Source organism: Podarcis bocagei, assembly GCF_964188305.1.
Source record: "Podarcis bocagei genome assembly, chromosome: 2".
Classification (NCBI taxonomy): Eukaryota; Metazoa; Chordata; class Lepidosauria; order Squamata; family Lacertidae; genus Podarcis; species Podarcis bocagei.
The window spans coordinates 101,698,448-101,716,615 of NC_138126.1; the positions used below are offsets into that span (position 1 = coordinate 101,698,448).

The 18,168-nt window shown below is 46.2% G+C and overlaps 1 protein-coding gene and 1 long non-coding RNA gene across 2 annotated transcripts in view; one reads left to right on the forward strand and one right to left on the reverse strand.

The window, feature by feature from the left end:
* GCGR (glucagon receptor) overlaps positions 1-5,204 on the reverse strand; it is a 45,516-nt gene extending 40,312 nt beyond the window's left edge. Inside the window, exon 1 of the mRNA XM_081184790.1 lies at positions 4,885-5,204. The gene's annotated coding sequence lies outside the window, so the exon portion shown is untranslated. The remainder of the gene's footprint in view (positions 1-4,884) is intronic.
* An 8,069-nt stretch (positions 5,205-13,273) lies between these two features.
* Positions 13,274-16,626, forward strand: LOC308579938. The gene is made up of 2 exons (XR_014004652.1): positions 13,274-13,665; positions 16,150-16,626. It is a non-coding gene; the product is annotated as an uncharacterized lncRNA (long non-coding RNA).
* The last annotated feature ends 1,542 nt before the right edge of the window (positions 16,627-18,168 follow it).

Genomic DNA, 18,168 nt, shown 5'->3' on the forward strand with positions numbered 1-18,168 from the left:
AACAAGCTTAACAAACATATCTAACAAGATATGTTTCCCAGAGTCTTATATTGAGACTTATGCCAGATGGGGCATCAGAAATTAGGATTTTCATATCATCCATGCTAAAATAGGAGCTGAATTATATCAGACAAATGAATGGGTGATATCATGATGCACTGTCCTCCAATTACATCCAGGGCATTTTGTGGCACACAGAGAATAGACTCTTCAACTGTGTTCACAGCCAGACAGTGAAAAACATCTATTCTGGGCCCCACACAGCAGAGGATTTGATACACAGGGCAAGAAAAATATGTGCTAAAGGTGAAGTGGACAAAGAGTATGGGAGATTGTCACATCGGGTCTCAACAATCCAATAGGTCAGGACTGTTGGGAGGGGATAGATAATGGGGATGTCTTAACACACTGAGTAAAAGGCAGTATTAGGTGAATGAGTCTGGGAAGGGCATGTGCATTTGAAAATCTTCATAACTGCAATTGCAATGGAATCTGGGATGTCAAGACATCTTTCTATTTCCAATAATTTCAGTTTTACTTTAAAAAAGCAACACCGAAGTTTCTAGTCATCAGCATTATTGGGGGTGTGTGAAAATGTTCAGACAGTACTTTGTGAAAACGTAGAGGTTGTAAGTGGGGTTTTCGGCGGCCAGAGGCAAGGAAGTCTGTGCTCTGTATATCTCCTGTCCCATCCCATAAATGCCCTTTGTACACACTGTTCTCTGTGTCATGTGTTTCTGCCACCAAATATTTAAAATTCCCTAAAAACTGGCACACGGTATCATTTTTTTAAAAAAACTAACATATTTCTGGGTTCACATCATGTTGAAATATTTGCATCTCTGCATAATTTACACAAGTGATCCTTGGAGAATTGCAGGTTTCTCATTAAGAGCTGGATTGCTTTTAAGTGCATAAATCAAGATCACATTACAAGAATTTGCTACTGGTAATTTGCTTCTGCTACTGCATTTTGGAAGGGTGTAGGTGGATAGATTTGGGGGTCTCAAATTTCAGCGGCACGCCCTCCTCTCACATTCTATTCTACATCATAGTTGCAGCGCCCCCTGCGGTGTCCCCAAGGCTCTGCGCCCAGTGCAACTGAACCAGTCACACTCCCTTAAATCCACCTCTGTGGATAGAAGCAGAAATAGTCACAAAATGTGCTGTCAGTTCCACCTGATGGGACCATACTGGGATGGGGTTGGAGCTGAGGACTATACAGTGGTACCTCAGGTAACAGACGCTTCAGGTTACAGACTCCGCTAACCCAGAAATAGTACCTTGGGTTAAGAACTTTGCTTCAGGATGAGAACAGAAATTCTGCAGCAGCGGCGCAGTGGCAGTGGGAGGCCCCATTAGCTAAAGTGGTGCTTCAGGTTAAGAACAGTTTCAGGTTAAGAGCAGACCTCTAGAACGAATTAAGTTCTTAATCCGAGGTACCACTGTATCATGCAGCAAAGAGGGGAGATTCCTGCAAGGCATTTTAAGAAAGGTCATCTCAATGCTCCATTCCATGATATAGAACCAAAAGGTTAATTAAAGGGAGACTGTCTGCTCCCATGCAGCTTTTCCAAGAATTTGCTGTACATGTCGTCACACTCAAACAAGGGAAACTGAATCTAGCGAGAAGCGGGGCTGTTACCTAAACTCCACTGCTGTTCTGGGCTTGTACATAAGGATCAGAGGTCAGAACTAACCCTGAAAGCCAATAGGAAGCGATTTCTACTTCTCGTGCACACACTAAGAGACTGCCATGATTGCTGCTACAAGTCTCTTTTGGTTCCTATCCTGCCTCACTAGTGACACTGGAGGAGCCAGATCCCCACAGGCTGCAATTCTGTCCTCACCAGCAATGTACCCAAAGCAAGGCAGTTAACCCAACGCTGTCCATCGTAGCAAGAGAAAGGCAAAAGTCAGGCTTGCTTGGGATTGTTATATCTGGTGTCCTGCAATTATCCTACCTTGGTGAGTTCCACACACTACTCTTGGTATAGGCAATTTAGTGAGTTTTGCATGAGATCGTGTGTTTACAGCAATAACGTTAACAGTAATACCAAGCAAGGTAGGGTGGACTCTGAACCAATCCATTCCTAAATATAAATCTTTAGAAGTTCATTTATACACTGGATACCATTTCTAACACCTCCTATTTGAACAACAACAACATCTGTAGGGGAAAATCCTTCTACTTATCCTTCCTAACTTCCCCAAGTTGCCAATGTAGGATTATACCGCACATGCCAAGCGTTTAGGACAGATTTGCCTGAATGGGTAACTGGACCAGTATACATTATTAATCTCCCTTATGCCTTGTGCGCCAATGTTCACCCCACTTTTGCAGAGATGGGTATAACCAAGCTTAAGTTCAGTATTCATTGAACCTGCTGGGCTTCCAGATCTGTTTTTTGTTTAGCAGTGTGTCACATTAACCAGAGATTTTCATATGGACGTTTTGTGATTTTGAAATACAGTGCGTAACACATTAAAACAAACAATCCTGTGCCTCGGGTCCTTATATATTGTAAAAGTGGCCGTTCCAATTCCGTTTCTTCCTTAGAATCATAGAGTTCAAAGGGACCAAAAGGGTCATGGACTAGATGACCCTTGTGGTCCCTTCGAACTTGATGATTCTAAGGAAGAAACAGAATTTCCATGCAGGTATCTTTTTGCCCAACATGTGGGTCGAACCCACCACCCAGAGCATAAGAGTCTCCTGCTCTAACCAACTGAGCTATCCCAGTCATACATAAAATAAAAGTTTTTTTTAACCAATTGGCTGTCGTCTCTGGAGTTGTTTTTTTCACCTTTGGGTTACAGTTCACACGGGGCATGTGTTTGTCCATTCTACAGGCACACACACTCTCCCCTCTGCCACCTTTTCTCCTGCACACATAGCAGATTGCCATTAGTATTAATTAGGTTCAAGTTCTGCTAGGTGTTACGTGACTGATTGTGTGGCTGGGTGTCTGCAGGAGGCTGTGGGCAGGAGACAAGAACATAGCCCTGTGATGTGATACTAGAGGGCAGCATGGAGGAGGAGGAGAAGCAGGGCAGAAGAGGAACTGTATGTACTGTGTATATGTATATGTATATATGTGTGTGTGTGTGTACACACCATAGCTGTCAACTTTTCCATTTTTTAAAGGGAAATTCCCTTATTCTGAATAGGATTCCTTGCAAGAAAAAAGTTGGCAGCTATGGTACACACACACACACACGCCTAGCCATAGGCACAACTCCATGGTGGGTATACGTGCCCCCTTTCGCAGTGGCCCCTTCCATGCCTTGGCTTAATGTGACTTGTGAACCCCTTTGTGCCTCCTTTCATTCCCCCTCATCCATGCAGTGTTCTCCAACTACTACTGCCCCACACTTTCTCTTCCCAAAATCCAGAGGTTTCCTGTGCAACTGATGCAATTCTCCTGTTTGGGTTTTCAAAGCAAAGGGCATCAAAAAACTGTGGCATGGGTGTAGCCAGGATTTTTGTTAGGGGGGGCAGAACCTTAGTTAGTTAAATATTTTTATCGATCATGGGGGACAGCTGACCCCCCTTGGCTATGCCCATGAACTGTGGACTAGAAAACAAGGCACTATCTATTTCAGGGCTGGTCAGACCTCAGGCTTGCAGGATGTGCTTGGTGGTGGTTTAACGGGAACCCACAAGATCCACAAAGTGGAGTCAGTGTAGCATTAAATAATTCAGGTCCAGGGAATTAATTTGGAGTACCAGAATGAACTGAGCTCACAGCCCTTCCACCTGGAAACCACTCCTGGTTACCTTCAAGCATTCTTTATTTGGCAGAGTAATTTGGGATCATCTCGTTTTGCTGCAGCCGTTGTTGATCAAAGGGGAGTTGGAAGTCATACCTCATACTGTTTGCTCTTGGGAAGGGAGAAAAATTGTATTGCTCTTAAGAAGTAGCTAAAGGGGTCCTTGACTGACACGTGTGTGTGTGTATGGTTATCTGGTCAAGGATTACCCTGTGTGTCCACAGACAAGGGCTGCTATATGTCCGGATTTCCCAGGACATTACAAAGGCAGAATTGATGTCTTTCGGGGTCTCCTTTTTTTTACTTTATGAAATATGGCAACCTTACCACAGACTAGCAAGCCAGCAAGGCAAACTGGGTGGTGAGTGGCATATTCTAACAGGCTTGCTAGAAATTGTGCCAAAGTTGACTATATACTTGGCTTCAATGCGGGTCCCTGACCTCTCGGGAGAGGACGCTGCTCCCCTTTTAACAGTTGCAGAATCATAGAACTGTAGAGTTGGAAGGGACACCAAGGATCAACTAGCCCAATCCCCCACCCTCCAGTGCAGGAATGTATAGCTATCCCATATGGGGACTGAACCTGAGACCTTGCTGTTACCAGTACCACGTTCTAACCAACGGAGCTCTCCAGAAATCCCTTCCTTTAACCCTCGACAAAGCTGTCCCGCTATATTCGGCTGCCGTGTGGACGCCCCGGACCGAGGCCGTTGTCGCCTCGCCTCCCCGGGGCGCAAGGCAGGGACGAGGCTGGCTGTTGCATGTGCTCAGCTCCATCCCGTTCACCGCGGGGAACCCGAGGCCATAGCTGTCAACGTTTTCCCCTTTTTAAGGGAAATTCCCTTATTCCGAATAGGATTCCTCGCAAGAAAAGGGAAACGTTGACAGCTATGCCCGAGGCTGACAGGGAGATGAAGGGGGGGGGAGAGCCCCCTTCCACACCGCCGCCCTCAGCGAGCCCAGAGAAAGCGCCTTCGGTGCCCCCTGGAACCGGCTGAAGGATCTCCCGGCCGGCCACGCGCTCGCGCCCCTCGACGTGACCAAAGGAAAAGGAAAAACCCGCGAAGACGGCAGCCCTCTTTCTTCCCTCAGCCGCCGGCCCAGACCTACCTGCCTGTGTGGCTTCAGTTCTCGGCGCTCCCCGTCGGGCACATCGCAGCCGGGCAAAGGGTCGAGGAAGTTCCCCGCCAAGGGGTCGCTCTGCGCCGGTTTCTGAGCGCTGGCGCTCCGCTCAAAACTTTTGCCAGAGCCGCGGCTCAACGCAGCCTCAGTGACCGGCTTCGGGGGGAGGGACCGGCGAGCTGGGGGGTGGGCGCCCGGAGGGAGGGGAGGAGGGGACAGCGGCCGAGCCTCTTCGCGGAGCAGCAGGTGCGGGCGGGCAGTCGGAGGGGCGCCGCGTTCTCCCCGCGCCAGGGAAGCAGCTCTCCAGAAAGGGACCTTCTCTCCTGCCGGAGTCGCAAGTTTTCACCCGCCGTTGCTGCTGCTGACGCGCAAAAGGAAAGCGAGACTTGGAGGTGTCAGGGAGGGCTGCGCAGACCACCTCCTCCTTCCTCTCCCTCCCCCCAACTTCGGGGGAGGTCGGCAGCCGAGGCTCAGGCCGCCTCATTCTTCCCAGGGCCTCGCGTCAGGGGGCGCCCTCCTGTTCCTGGGACACGTGTACTCTTTGAGTGGCATCGGGGAAAGGGGGCAAAGGGCCAGGAGGTCATCAAGCTCAAGGCCTTCCTCTCACTCATGAACTCCGTTGTTTCCCAAACTTGGGTCTCCAGCTGGTTTTGGACTACAACTTCCGTCATCCCTGGCTAGCAGGACCGGGGTTAGGGATGGTGGGAACTGTAGTCCAGAAACAGTTGGAGACTCAAGTTTGGGAAACCCCTGGATGAATCAGATGGGCTTATGGTGATGTCTGGAAGTCTGCTTTCCTACCTAATAGGCCTTGAAGAAAATTAAGCAGATCAGCCCTGTGGTCTGAATTGTTAAGAGAAAACAGAACATCTGTGTAAGACACCAACTCTGCTTTAGGGCTTTTTCCAGACTCAATTTTTAGTGCATCAGTTGCACCCATGGGCAGGGAGGGGCAGCTCCATCCCCTAAATAAATAAAAATCATAGCTAACTGAGGTTCTGCCCCCCCCCCCCGCAGAAAAGGCCTGCCCCCTAACAAAAATCCTGGCTGCGCCCATGATTGCACCTGCCTTATCCAGGTGTTATGCAGGACATCTGGTTTGAAAAAAGATGTTCACACCTGAGGGAAGGTGTCTGAAACATTAAATATGTGGATATCTTTTTTCTTCTGGCAATATTTCTGTTGCAGTGGGGGGGGGGGAGAGCCCACCTGCCTCCTCCATAGCATATCAGTTGTGACAATTAATGCCTGTTAATTTCAAGCTCAAATTTTGTGGTCTCTTCCTCCTTTCTTCCTTTCCATTTAGCATTGACGCCACCCATTTGTGATGGCATTTCCCTCTGGAAATGCATCTCGCAGAAACAGATTTGTAACTAAAATAAGCATCTTTACCAGATGACTGGAAGTAAGCCAGCGCAGCACCAATTTTTATAAAGGGGTGAGGGCAGCGAGCCAGGAAATCACAGGCCAGTTAGCCTAATGTTTGGCCTTGATAAATTGCTGGAAGGCGTTATTAAAAATAGACTTAGTAAACATAAAGAAGAGCAAGTGTTGGCACAGAAGAATTAGACTGGCTTGTCCAAAGGGAAGTTCTGTTTTACTGATCTTTTGGAATCATTTGAGAGTGTCGACAAGCATATAGATGTGGATAGTAGACAACATATACTTGGGCCCTGTCTGCACTATACATTTAAAAGCGTATCATACCACTTTAAGCAGTCATGGCTTCTCCCAAAGAATCCTGGGAACTGTAGTTTGTTAATTCTATTCCCTTCACAGAGCTACAATCCCAGGGTTTTCTGGGAAGACGGATTGTTGAACCACTCTGGGAATTGGATAAATTTGTGGAGAACAAGGCTACCAGCCATGATGGCTATGTTCAACCTTCACTGTTGGAGGCAGTGTGTCTCTGAATACAAATGATAGTAATGAGAAGGTATGTTTCGTTTCTTGATTGACATCATTGCTAGGTCGAAACAAAATTTAAAAATTCCTCCCAGTAGCACCTTAGAGTCTCTAAGGTGCTACTGGAAGGAATTTTAAATTTTTGTTTTGACTACGGCAGACCAATACGGCTACCTACCTGTAACTAGAATCATTGCTAGGTGTGTGCTTTATAGAAAGCAAGCAAGCAAGCAAGCAAGCAAGCAAGCATGAATGAATGAATGAATGAATGAATGAATGAAATAAAAAGAAATAAAACTGTTCTTCAAATAAACAAAAATCTTCCACTTATGTTCATACACTGCATAGGTTTGTCTTTGTGCACAAAATAGCTACACAAATCTTTTTTAAAAAATATATATATCTACTTTTGGGAAGTTGTTATTTTAATTTGGGTTGGAGATTGGATGCTGTCCCTACTCCATCCCTTGAATCCTACAATGTTGGGGAAAGTTCAAATGTACATTGAAAACAATTCACATTGTTAGTTTTGTGCTCAACAGTTATTATGAGTGGAAGTTGCTTTTATTTCCTTGTCTGTAGAGTGGCGGTGCTATAGAATTGTTGGAGAAGTTGGTCGCTGTTGGAAGCAGGATGCTGATTCTACAGGGGGAGTTCTTATCTCCTCTGGTTACCAGTGCCATTTTTGACAGCTGATGAGATTTGAGAGATTGTGCATTGCTACTGGGAGATCTAGGCTATGGAATTAAATCTATCTGGTGACTCTGAGCAAGGTCATGATGGCACACTCTTAAGTTCCAGACCATTAATTCTGGAATTGCTAGGCAGTTTCCTCACATGGTCATTCCTGAATTCCAGGGATGTGCTTTGTGGGTTTCATTTCTCTCATTCCTTGCCTTCTCCTTCCCCTGTGTGCCACAGGGCGAGTACACTCTCTGGTGGCTTTTCCTCCGTCCCATTCAAAGCTGCTTTATTTCTCGGGCACATATACCTCAAAGAAACCACTGCAATAATTGAAGGGAACTGTGGAACAAAGACTCAAAAGGCATTATAAAAGCAACCTAGTTCACAACAGTCCAAAAGCTACTGATACTGCCTTGCCGGAGGTATTGTGTGATCCAGTTTTATATATATATATATATTAAATCCACTTCCCGTATAAGCAGGACAAACAACCCTAGCCACTGGTGGTGATGTCAGGCCTCAGGGACTAAACTTAGTCATATCCTGTGGTCATTAAATAAAGGTAAAGTACTCCTGACAGTTAAGTCCAGTCACAAACGACTCTGGGGTTTCGGCACTCATCACGCTTTACTGGCTGAGGGAGCCGATGTTTGTCCGCAGACAGTTTTTTTCCAGATCATGTGGCCAGCACATGGAAACACCGTTTACCTTCCCGCCGGAGTGGTACCTATTTATCTACTTGCACTTTGACATGCTTTCAAACTGCTAGGTTGGCAGGAGCTGGGACCGAGCAACGGGAGCTCATCCCTTCGCAGGGATTTGAACCGCCGACCTTCCGATCAGCAAACCCTAGGCTCAGTGGTTTAGACCACAGCGCCACCAGCATCACTTGTCATTACTCACATGCAATTCCAGACACATGGGCTCTGCCTCAGACAGAAGCTGCCTGGCTCCAAAGGGCCTTCCTGGTGGCAACACAAGCTATCCTTCATAGGTGGGAGGATAACGACCCCATTAGAAATCGATGAGACGGTTAATCAAAACGGGGCTGCTTGGCTTCCAAAGAATAAATTGAAATGGGTGGGTGGGGTGGGGGGCGGACACCCTTAGAAGAAATGTGTGCAGATTCCTGAAATATTTTTTGGAGGGTAACTTTACAGAATGTGTGCAGAAAAATAAGGACGGGTTTCTGTTCTTTCTATATATATATATTGCAGCATGAACAACAGAAATTCCAGGGATGGGGAACTAACTTGTGGTTTTCCAGATATTGTTGGACTACAACTCTCATAATTCCTGGCCCTTCTGGCTGGCATGGATGGGAACTGGAGTGCATTTTTAATGCAACAAGAGACAGAAAAGGAAGGGTATGTGTGGAGGTGTTACCTGTGTCTCAGTTCCAGAGCCCTCTGTTCAGTGGGCACTTTTAAGGCATGAAAAATGCAGGTAACGCCAGGATATCCACAGAAGAAAATCTCACTGAGCCACAGAGCATCCTACATAGGATCTTGGATAAAGGCTGCAGTCCACATTCTCATTTGTTCTGTCTCTCCCTCTCCCTCTGAATCCTCCCCTCCCGCTGCAAGTAGGCCCTTCTAAGAGATACTACAGAGCAAATAATCAAGCACCAGTTTTTTTAAAAAAATTGTCTGTGCAAGCTTTTTCTGAATGCTCGCCTTTAACAACACTTTAAAGAAATACCACTTAGTCCCCCAGTGCCATTTTTTAGTGACTGACCCTCGGTAATTGGATAGGGCCATTACAATCATGCTCTGAACTGGTTATTGCTGATGAGCCTGTCAAAAGAAAGGGAGCTTATCACATTAGCCGCAGTAATAGAGACCACAAATCCCTTGTATGGCTGGGGAGTTAGGTAATGAGTGTGTTGACACCAGCTTGGGAAATGTGGTCCTAGATCTGAGCTGTGCCCTCCTCGCATCACCCCCTGCCCAGTGAAAGGGTGCCTGTTAATTCCTTTTAAGAAGGATCTCTCAATATGCTGCCCTTTTCCACCAGCCTCTGGGGGAAAGGGAAATGCATTTAGTGCTGTGCTAAGTCAGCCGATAGGCTGTTAGATACTGTGCTACATCTTGGTAGCAAATGAGCACTGAGTTGGGATTCGGGGACACCTGCCTCGCTGCTCAGGAAGACATGCAGGGGAAAGGTCTAGGAAGACAGTTCGGCATCCTAGAGGATGGCAGCAAAGGGCAGAGGTGTCTGCTCAGTGTCCAGAGAGTGGTAATGTTTTCGTGTGAGGACAGCCTCTGAGTTACTTAGCTTCCCCTGGAGACCAGCTTAGCCATCATACTGGGAGCTGGGGGAGAGAACACATGCTTGGTGCATCATAGCAATGAATAGCTGGGACTCATTAGTGAGTGAGTGTGTATGGGGAGTGGGGGGGAGGCTAAGTTCTGCACACAAGAATTTTCTAAGCAGAAAGAGATAGCACTTTAGAAAACAACAACACACTAGCTCCTGCTGCTTCTGACCTCTCTCCAAATTGGACTGATGCAGAAAGCACAGTGGATGCCATCAAACCCTATGCTTCAAAGGCTGCTTTCGGATAGCACTCTGACCTCATGGCTGACCAGATCCCGGTGCTGCTCAACGTCACCTGTTTTGTCTTAATCCTTTTAATCAGATGGTAATTATATTGCAGTTGCTTATGCAAAGTGTGATGGTGATGCGGGGCCAAGAAAATTATGTTTTGCTTTCCACTGAATCCTGCCTCCATCCATTCTTCTCTGACTGATCATGGACTTAGGGGACTCAGACTCCCATGTGGAGTTGGGCAGCAAAAGCCAAACCCTGTTGTTTTTTATATCAATATTTTTGGAAGAAAGGTGGTATATAAACTCCAACAATTGATCAATAATACAACAGTTAACATGCCTAAGAATGCCAAATTGCTTAAAAAAAAATCTCAGATTCTGTTCTGTAGCATAAAGCTGTGATAGAAAGGAAACCTTTTGTTTTGCTTGCCCTGGAACTAAGCTTGGGCCACTCCAAGACCATGATCATTGCAAATTAAACAGGGCTCCAGCTTCCAAGGAGATGTTCCTCTGGCACTTTTGTTTGCTCAAAAGAGTGGAAGAGAAATTAAAGCCACCCCCGGCCCCAACAAAGGGCTCAGCTGCTCCTCTGGGTGAACGGAAAGGCTAAGAATGGTTCCTGCAGCTGGGGTGTCTCGGGACATCGGACGTCACTGCGGCAGAAAGGGAGGGAAGAGGGGCACATAGCAGGAGCAGAACTGAGACTCACAGAGGCCAAACTGGGTGAAGTAAACTTGGTCAGGGAATGGGGTCGGAGGCCTCTGGGAGCATCTCACATTCTCCAGCAAACAAACAGCATGCTGTGGAACAGGGCTGAAAGCTACCCCAACTCTCCTAGGTTTTGAGTTCATCTGCTTTGCTCACCTGCCCATGTTTGCCAGTGGTTGTTGGTTCTTGCTTGGGAAAGGGCTGTAGCTCATTGGTACAGCATTTGCTTTAGTCTCAGGTTCCACCCCCAGCTTTCCCAGGTAGGACTGGGAACACCTCCAGTCTGAAACCCTTAGGATGCTGCCTGTGCAAAAACAATCATCTGCCTTGGTGTAAGGCAGCTCCCATGGTTCCCAAGTGACGTCAGGAGAGAACCTGGCTAGCAAGCATTTCCTTCCATGCTCCTTTCACCTACTGGAGGACACTGAATTTGCTCTAGCAAAGACCCGCTATGCCCTCCACTATTGCTTGTTCTCCAACTTCAAGCGCACCTTGCTAGGACAGTCTAAGACAGGGGTGGCTAAGCTTTGGTTCCCTAGATGTCGCTCGACTACATTATCTAGGACTATTGACCATGCTGAGTAGGGAGTCTAGCAGCATCTGGAGGGCCATTAAAATACCTCCCTGCTGCTATTCTAAGCAGTTTTAAGACTCTAAAACTGTAGTAGCAGTGATTTGCCTCAGTTATACTTTTCCTACTCAGATGGCCAAGTCATTGCATTCCCCATGGTGAGCAGGAGCTTCGGTTGTAGGACAGTCCAATGAGCTAAGCTGCACGACCACACCCCTCATAGCTGCCCAATTCCATTGCTCGCCAGTTGGCAGCCGGGCAGCGTTGATGTGCTCAATTCCAGTGACAGCAAACATTGCGCGGGATGACCTATTGACCTGTTCACGTGCAAGTGGGGTAGAAGCTGGACTGCCAACTGATTAAAGATCGTTAGCTGATTAATGTTCTGGCTTTTTATCCAATCTACTAAGCAATTGATGAAATGCAAATACTTGACTAGCATGCTACAAGACCCCAACAGAATACTTTAAAAAAGTTATTCTAAGGACTACTTGCAATTGATAAACAAAAGCCACCAGTCATTGCTGAGAAGTAAAGCCCTACCTTAACATTCCTACCCCACCATATTAGGCACATTAAATATTAAACGCTATTGGTTGGTTTGGAAGCTGCAGCTAGTGCAGAATGCTGTGACTACTGACTACATCTAGCTGGGCCACGTATGACACTGGTTCTTAAGGATCTGCAGCTGCCATCTATTTGCCACTGAGTTAAGTTCCAAGTTTTATTATGGACATATAAAAGACCCAACCAACTTGGGATTATGGTACCGAGCAGACTGCATTCCCTGCTATAGGCCAAATCAAACTTTATGTTCATCAGAGGAGACACTGCTGGCCGTACCATCTGGAAAACTCTCAGAAATGGGCCTTTTCAGTTATAGCACCAACCGTCTGGAACACTCGCCCAAAAAAGATCTGAGAAGCTCCGTCTGCTGGATGCTTCAAAGGCTTCCCAAGATATCAGCTGATTACGCAGGTCTGTTTGAGAATGCTATTGCACTTAGTTGCAACTTGCTGTTTTAAATGATGGCTTTAAAAATGTATTTATTGCATTCTGATATTTATTTGACATCTATTATAGTTACTGCATTTTGGTTTGGTTTTTTTAGCTGGCTTCCACTAACACAGCATGTCAGGGGAAGCCTGCACAAGGACTTATGCTTGCACAATGGGGCTTTCCCCTGCTCCACCCCCAGATATACTCTGTGGGGCTGGGAGACCCCCCCCCCCCATAACAGCATGCAGGAGAAGGAGAGGAGAGAATGTTTCATCTGGCAAGCAGAAATGCTTGCACTGAAGGAACAATTGTATTAGTGCAATGCTGAATTCCACTCTGTAATTTCTGTAAACTGCTCATGGTTTGTTGCTAAAAACATTATGCGGTATACAGTAGTACCTCGGGTTACATACGCTTCAGGTTACAGACTCCGCTAACCCAGAAATATTACCTCGGGTTAACAACTTTGCTTCAGGATGAGAACAGCGCGGCGGCAGCTGGAGGCCCCATTAGCTAAAGTGGTGCTTCAGGTTAAGAACAGTTTCAGGTTAAGAACAGACCCCTAGAACGAATTAAGTACGTAACCAGAGGTACAGTGGTGCCTCGCAAGACGAAAAGAATCCGTTCTGTGATTCTCTTCGTCTAGCGGTTTTTTCGTCTTGTGAAGCAAGCCCATTGACGGATTAGCGCTATTAGCGGCTTTTAGCGGCTTATCTGCTGATCGGATCAGCTGATAAGCGGCTTAGCGGCTTAGAAAAAGGGGGGGAGGGGAAAAACCCCCGCAGGAACTCGCAAGACATTGTCGTCTTGCGAAGCAAGTACATAGGAAATTCGTTTTGCGAAGCACCTCCAAAACGGAAAACTCTTTCGTCTAGCGAGTTTTCCGTCTTGCGAGGCATTCGTCTTGCGGGGCACCACTGTACCACTGTATGCAATATCCGAATAACTATTAAGTAAATCAGTCCCTCTGCTGATGGGAGAAGTGGCCCAACAACATACAGAGGGCCACGAGTTTTTCATCCTCTACTAGGGAATACGGTAATTCCCATTGAGCAAGCAGAACTTAACTCTGAATAGACAGGCATAGCATTGCACCGAAACTCTCGTGTCAAAATCAACGGGAATCAAGTATTTTTTTCAACCTTGGTTAGTTTATGCCCATTCATCTCAGCTAAGGACCGTCTGCTTTAGTTTCTAATTGTTCTTGCTTCAGAAGAAAAGCCATAATCATTTCTCCTGGAAGGCTGCCACTGGATACAAATTCGAGGAAAATGTCATGTTGTAATTTATTTCTCGTCAAATCTGGTGCAGCCAGCAAATAGCCAAGACATCTCTCTGGGCTTCATGATGGTAAGCCCTACAAGAGCCCCACGACCAAGAATCATCACTTTCTGACAGCTCTACTGATTAATTTGGGGAACAGGGGAGATGATGTTGATCTCTAACACACACTGTAGCCGCTTAATACGCCATGGGTTGCATCCAATGTTACTCATGCTCAGAGTAGGCCTGTTGAAACCAATGGGCATGACTAACTTAAGTCCACTCATTTCAGTGGGTCTACTAAGTGAGCAAAAGTTAGCTGGATACAGTCTGATGCTTTCAAATATTGCCGTTCCGTGTTGCTGCTGCGCTTGCTTCTTATCTTTGAGGGACACCCCACCGCTAGGCCCCACAGAAGCTCGGCCTGCTCCCTCATGCTCATCTGTGCTGCCAAACACAGGCCTGTTTACCGAGGGGCTGGCCCAAGGTTCAATGATTCTCAATTCGCTTCCACTGGGACTAGATACTGTTCCTTCTGGCAATGTGAGCTTCTGCTCCATTGTGTCCCGGGCCCCCTCCTCTTCTCCCTGTCTCACCCGACACACACACATATTAAGTGGTAGCTTTCCTTTCACAATGGCAGTGTCGGGCCAAGGAACCCTGCTGTGTGCTCATTAATCGGACCGCTGGATGCCTCTTTGCTTGGGATATGGATGGACACAAATGCCAGACATTCTCCTGGCCCTGCAGCTGTATGCTCTTCTAGCCTGCAAATCTCATGCTGCTGCTACTCTTAGCGTATGACAAACCCAGCATTTGAAGGGGCTTTTTCTTTTTTGTCTTCTGCCTCTGGGAATTATGCAACAGCATCTCCCAAGAGCCTGAGAGTTGTACTGAAGGGGGAAATCAAGACCCTCCTTCGCTGAGTGGGTTAGTTAAGTAGGTAGGTGAGGCTTGGCTAAGTTTATTATGTATTGATATCCGAAGCTCTCTGTTTCCAACGGTGGTCAGCTCAGAAGCAGGGCAGGTTGGAGACAGCCATTTACTATTGTTTGCTCACAGCCTTTGAACATGCAAGTTCAATTTTAGCAATTATTCATGTAGACCTTGCCATTAAGCACAGTGAGGTGGGCCATCTCAGGAAACTGATTTTGAGTGTCATGAAAGGGCAGCAAATTGTAATTTATTTGATATTGCTGCTGTTGCTGCTGACGAGTGAGAAAGGTACCTGTGGGACTTTTCTGCCTCAACTGCCAACATAACTTCCAGTAATTTTGTTAATTCTTAATTTGTCTAATTCTCAATCTGCTTTCCAGTAATTTATCTTATTCCCCCCCCCCAAGCTGTCTGAGCTAGTGGCCATCAACATAACCAGGTGGAAATTAATGCCATCAATTATTTAGGAGGCACTTTTTTATTGTCCTGAAAGTTACACTTTTCTCACTGGACAACAGTGGGTCTTAGCAGTCTGGGAAACAGAATTACGTTATTTGCCTCTTGTTTTATTTTATGGTTTTATATCTTTGCCTTTTGCATTTGCCTCAAGGCAGTTAACCAATAGTATACCACACAATATAAAACAATAATAGAACAGCAATGACATGTCAGGAATAAAGTGACTGAGAAGCCACAAAATGATCCAGGGGCAGAAGTTATAAAACAGCAATCAATAAATGTCAAAGGGGGAGTTAAGATAAGGTAACCAGATTTTTTTCAATGAATCCGGGGACACTTTTCAACTTCAATGAATTTTGTATGGGGACTGATTTGTAAATCTGGGGACTGTCCCCGGGAAACGGGGACGTCTGGTAACCTTAAGTTAAGAACCATCAAACAAGAGAATAAGACAGTCTTTGCATGGAGCCAAAATATAGGAACATGGGTACCAAGTGAACACATCTAGGAAGGGAAATCCATTCTTCTGCTGCCACCACAGAAAAGGCCCCTTGTCTCACAGCCATCATTATCCAAAGGCTTTGGAAGACCTCCAGAGAAATGTATCCAAACACTATCTTAACCGATGGACAGGCTCACATAGAGAAGACCAAGGTTTTTAAAAATGCCCCCTTTTAGAACAATCTTCTCACAAAGCAGTTTGCAATACATTAAATAGCAAGTTGCAACTGTAAAGCTGCTGAATCCAATTACAATAAAACAAACTGGGACCGCAGAGTTGTTCCACAGCAAGGCATTGTGGTTGTGGTGATCTTAAAGAGTGCCTGCTCCCACTGCTTCTTTGTCACAGTTGTGACAAATAGAAGAAACTCTATTTAAAGTTTTAACAGTTTCCTGCTTGATAAGCTGTATTTGCCAGAGCAATGTGGAGGTGTAGGCATTCTCTGTGGCCCCCTCTCCCCATATGCCTTGCTCTGTGGAAGGGCCCTGAGGACATCCCTGTAGGAGTGCCATGGACCCTTTTGTTGCAGCCGCAAAGTGGTGATGGTACTCTTAGTGCTAAATGGTGACAGGCAGGTGGCTGGATCAGTGGAAGGGTGCAGAAATTCACCGTCTTGCCCACTGCACCATCTGAGCCAGACACATTTCTATTCTCTTTCTCTACGCTTTTTGTAGTTCTACAAATCTCTACAAACAAACAAAAGCTCCTGGCAACTATTTCAACATCCTGAACAAGTGTGAGATGCTGAAGTTCCCAACCATTATTGTTCAAGCTGACGGCTCGTTCTGCACTCAAAAGAACATGGCTGGCTCCTACCATGCAATTAACAGTAGCTGGCCAGTGACATTTCTCTCATTCTCTCCTCCCCACTGTGTTAGGGGGCCAGCTAAGAGCCAATGAGAATCCAAAAAGAGCATCACGCTGCCTGGCTTGGTGCTCTCAGGAAGGCTTCCAGAATACTTATATCTGCTGCGGGAGCCACTATGGGGGGGAAACCTGGCAAAAAAAATGTAAGAAATATAGCAGCAAAAGGACAACAACAACAGCTGTGTTTTCATCTATCACTTTGAACACTTGTCTCATTATCCCAGACGAAAGAAAACATTTACAAAGTGTCAGTTAAAATTTTATTACATTACCCGGAGGCTCGTTTTGTGGTATGTAGTCTGAAGTTTTTGTCTATTGCATTTTATTTATTTATTTGATCAACTTTATATACTGCTTGATTGTAAACAACAACAACATCAAATAGGGTTAATATCTCACCTTTCTTCCAAGACTTTCCAGATGGAGCAAACAGTCCCGTCCCCCCCCCCCATTTTATCCTTCTAGCAACCCTGTGGGTTAGGATAGGTCAAAAGAGGATGACTAGCTAAAGGTCACCTAGTGAGGAGCATGGCTGATGGAGTTTCAAACTGGCCTGCCCAGTCCCAGGCTGACATTCTAACCACATGGCAGCAGGCATCACACCGGAATGTGTATTATACATTGAAACATGCTGCATCCTTAAAAATATCATTTTGCATACACATTTGTCATGTGAACAAGGAGAATGCAATGAAGGGAAAGTTTCAGGAGGGAGCACTGAAATTATATGCAGCATGATGTGCTACAGCAGGCTTCCTCAAACTTGGCCCTCCAGATGTTTTGAGACTACAGTTCCCAGCATCCTTGACCACTGGTCCTGCTAGCTAGGGATCATGGGAGCTGCAGGCCAAAAACATCTGAAGGGCTGAGTTTGAGGAAGCCTGTGCTACAGCCTCTGCAGGGAAAACTTCACAGCTTGATCCTGCATCAATGCATAAACTAACCCTGAGGGTTCATAAGCACCAGTGCTGAACAACTTCAGTCCCAGGTACCATTAGGAGCCAATTTGTAGGAGCTGAGGTTCCTCCCCCCCAAAAAAAATATTTGAGGGAGCTAGGCCCTCCAAAAGGTGGTGGGCATTGCCATCATGTGATTATGGGGGGCAGGGCTTACCAGCTCCCCCCCCCAATTTTTTATTCATTTTGGCCCCCCTGCCAGGTACCCTTGCTTATACTACTCAGGGCTCCTTATGCTACCTAAACCAAACTACTCTAGTCAAGTGGAAGCAGTAGCAGTGGTGAAAGCAAGTCTGGCTACCCTTTTAGTTGTGGAGTAAGCACCAACTCAGAACAGGGGCTGAGTTTGAAATACATGTTGGTTGAACTAAATTACACACACCCCTTGCTACTGCCCCAGCTGACATTTGTCATTTGTGCTGTTTCTTCCATGGCTAAGCAAAGTTACACCACTATGACCATTAAGTCAAGCCTAACGAATACTAGAAGCTGAATACCTGATCCCAGTGCCTAGGTTTGCCAGAGAGACACACAAATAGGAGAAATAATGTGCAAAGCCAAGACACTACTCAGATCAGGGATTGTGCAGTTCTGTTCAGTGTTTTGTAGCACTCTCCACACTCATTTGGCAGTTGTTTTGAATGGCAAGAAGTTAGAGGCATTTGCCAGCTTCCTCCTGGCCTGACCCCACCTGCTAAGCCAGGATATTGTGCAGTCCTTGCTCCATCCTAGGAAAAACCAGCGTCCTTCGTAGGAAACATCCAGCTACCCTGGCATGTATTTCGTGAATTGACAGGGGTGCAGTTGCTGGACCACACCATGTGGCTTAGGTTCTTGGCATCTCTGAACAATGTTGCATATATTCATAAA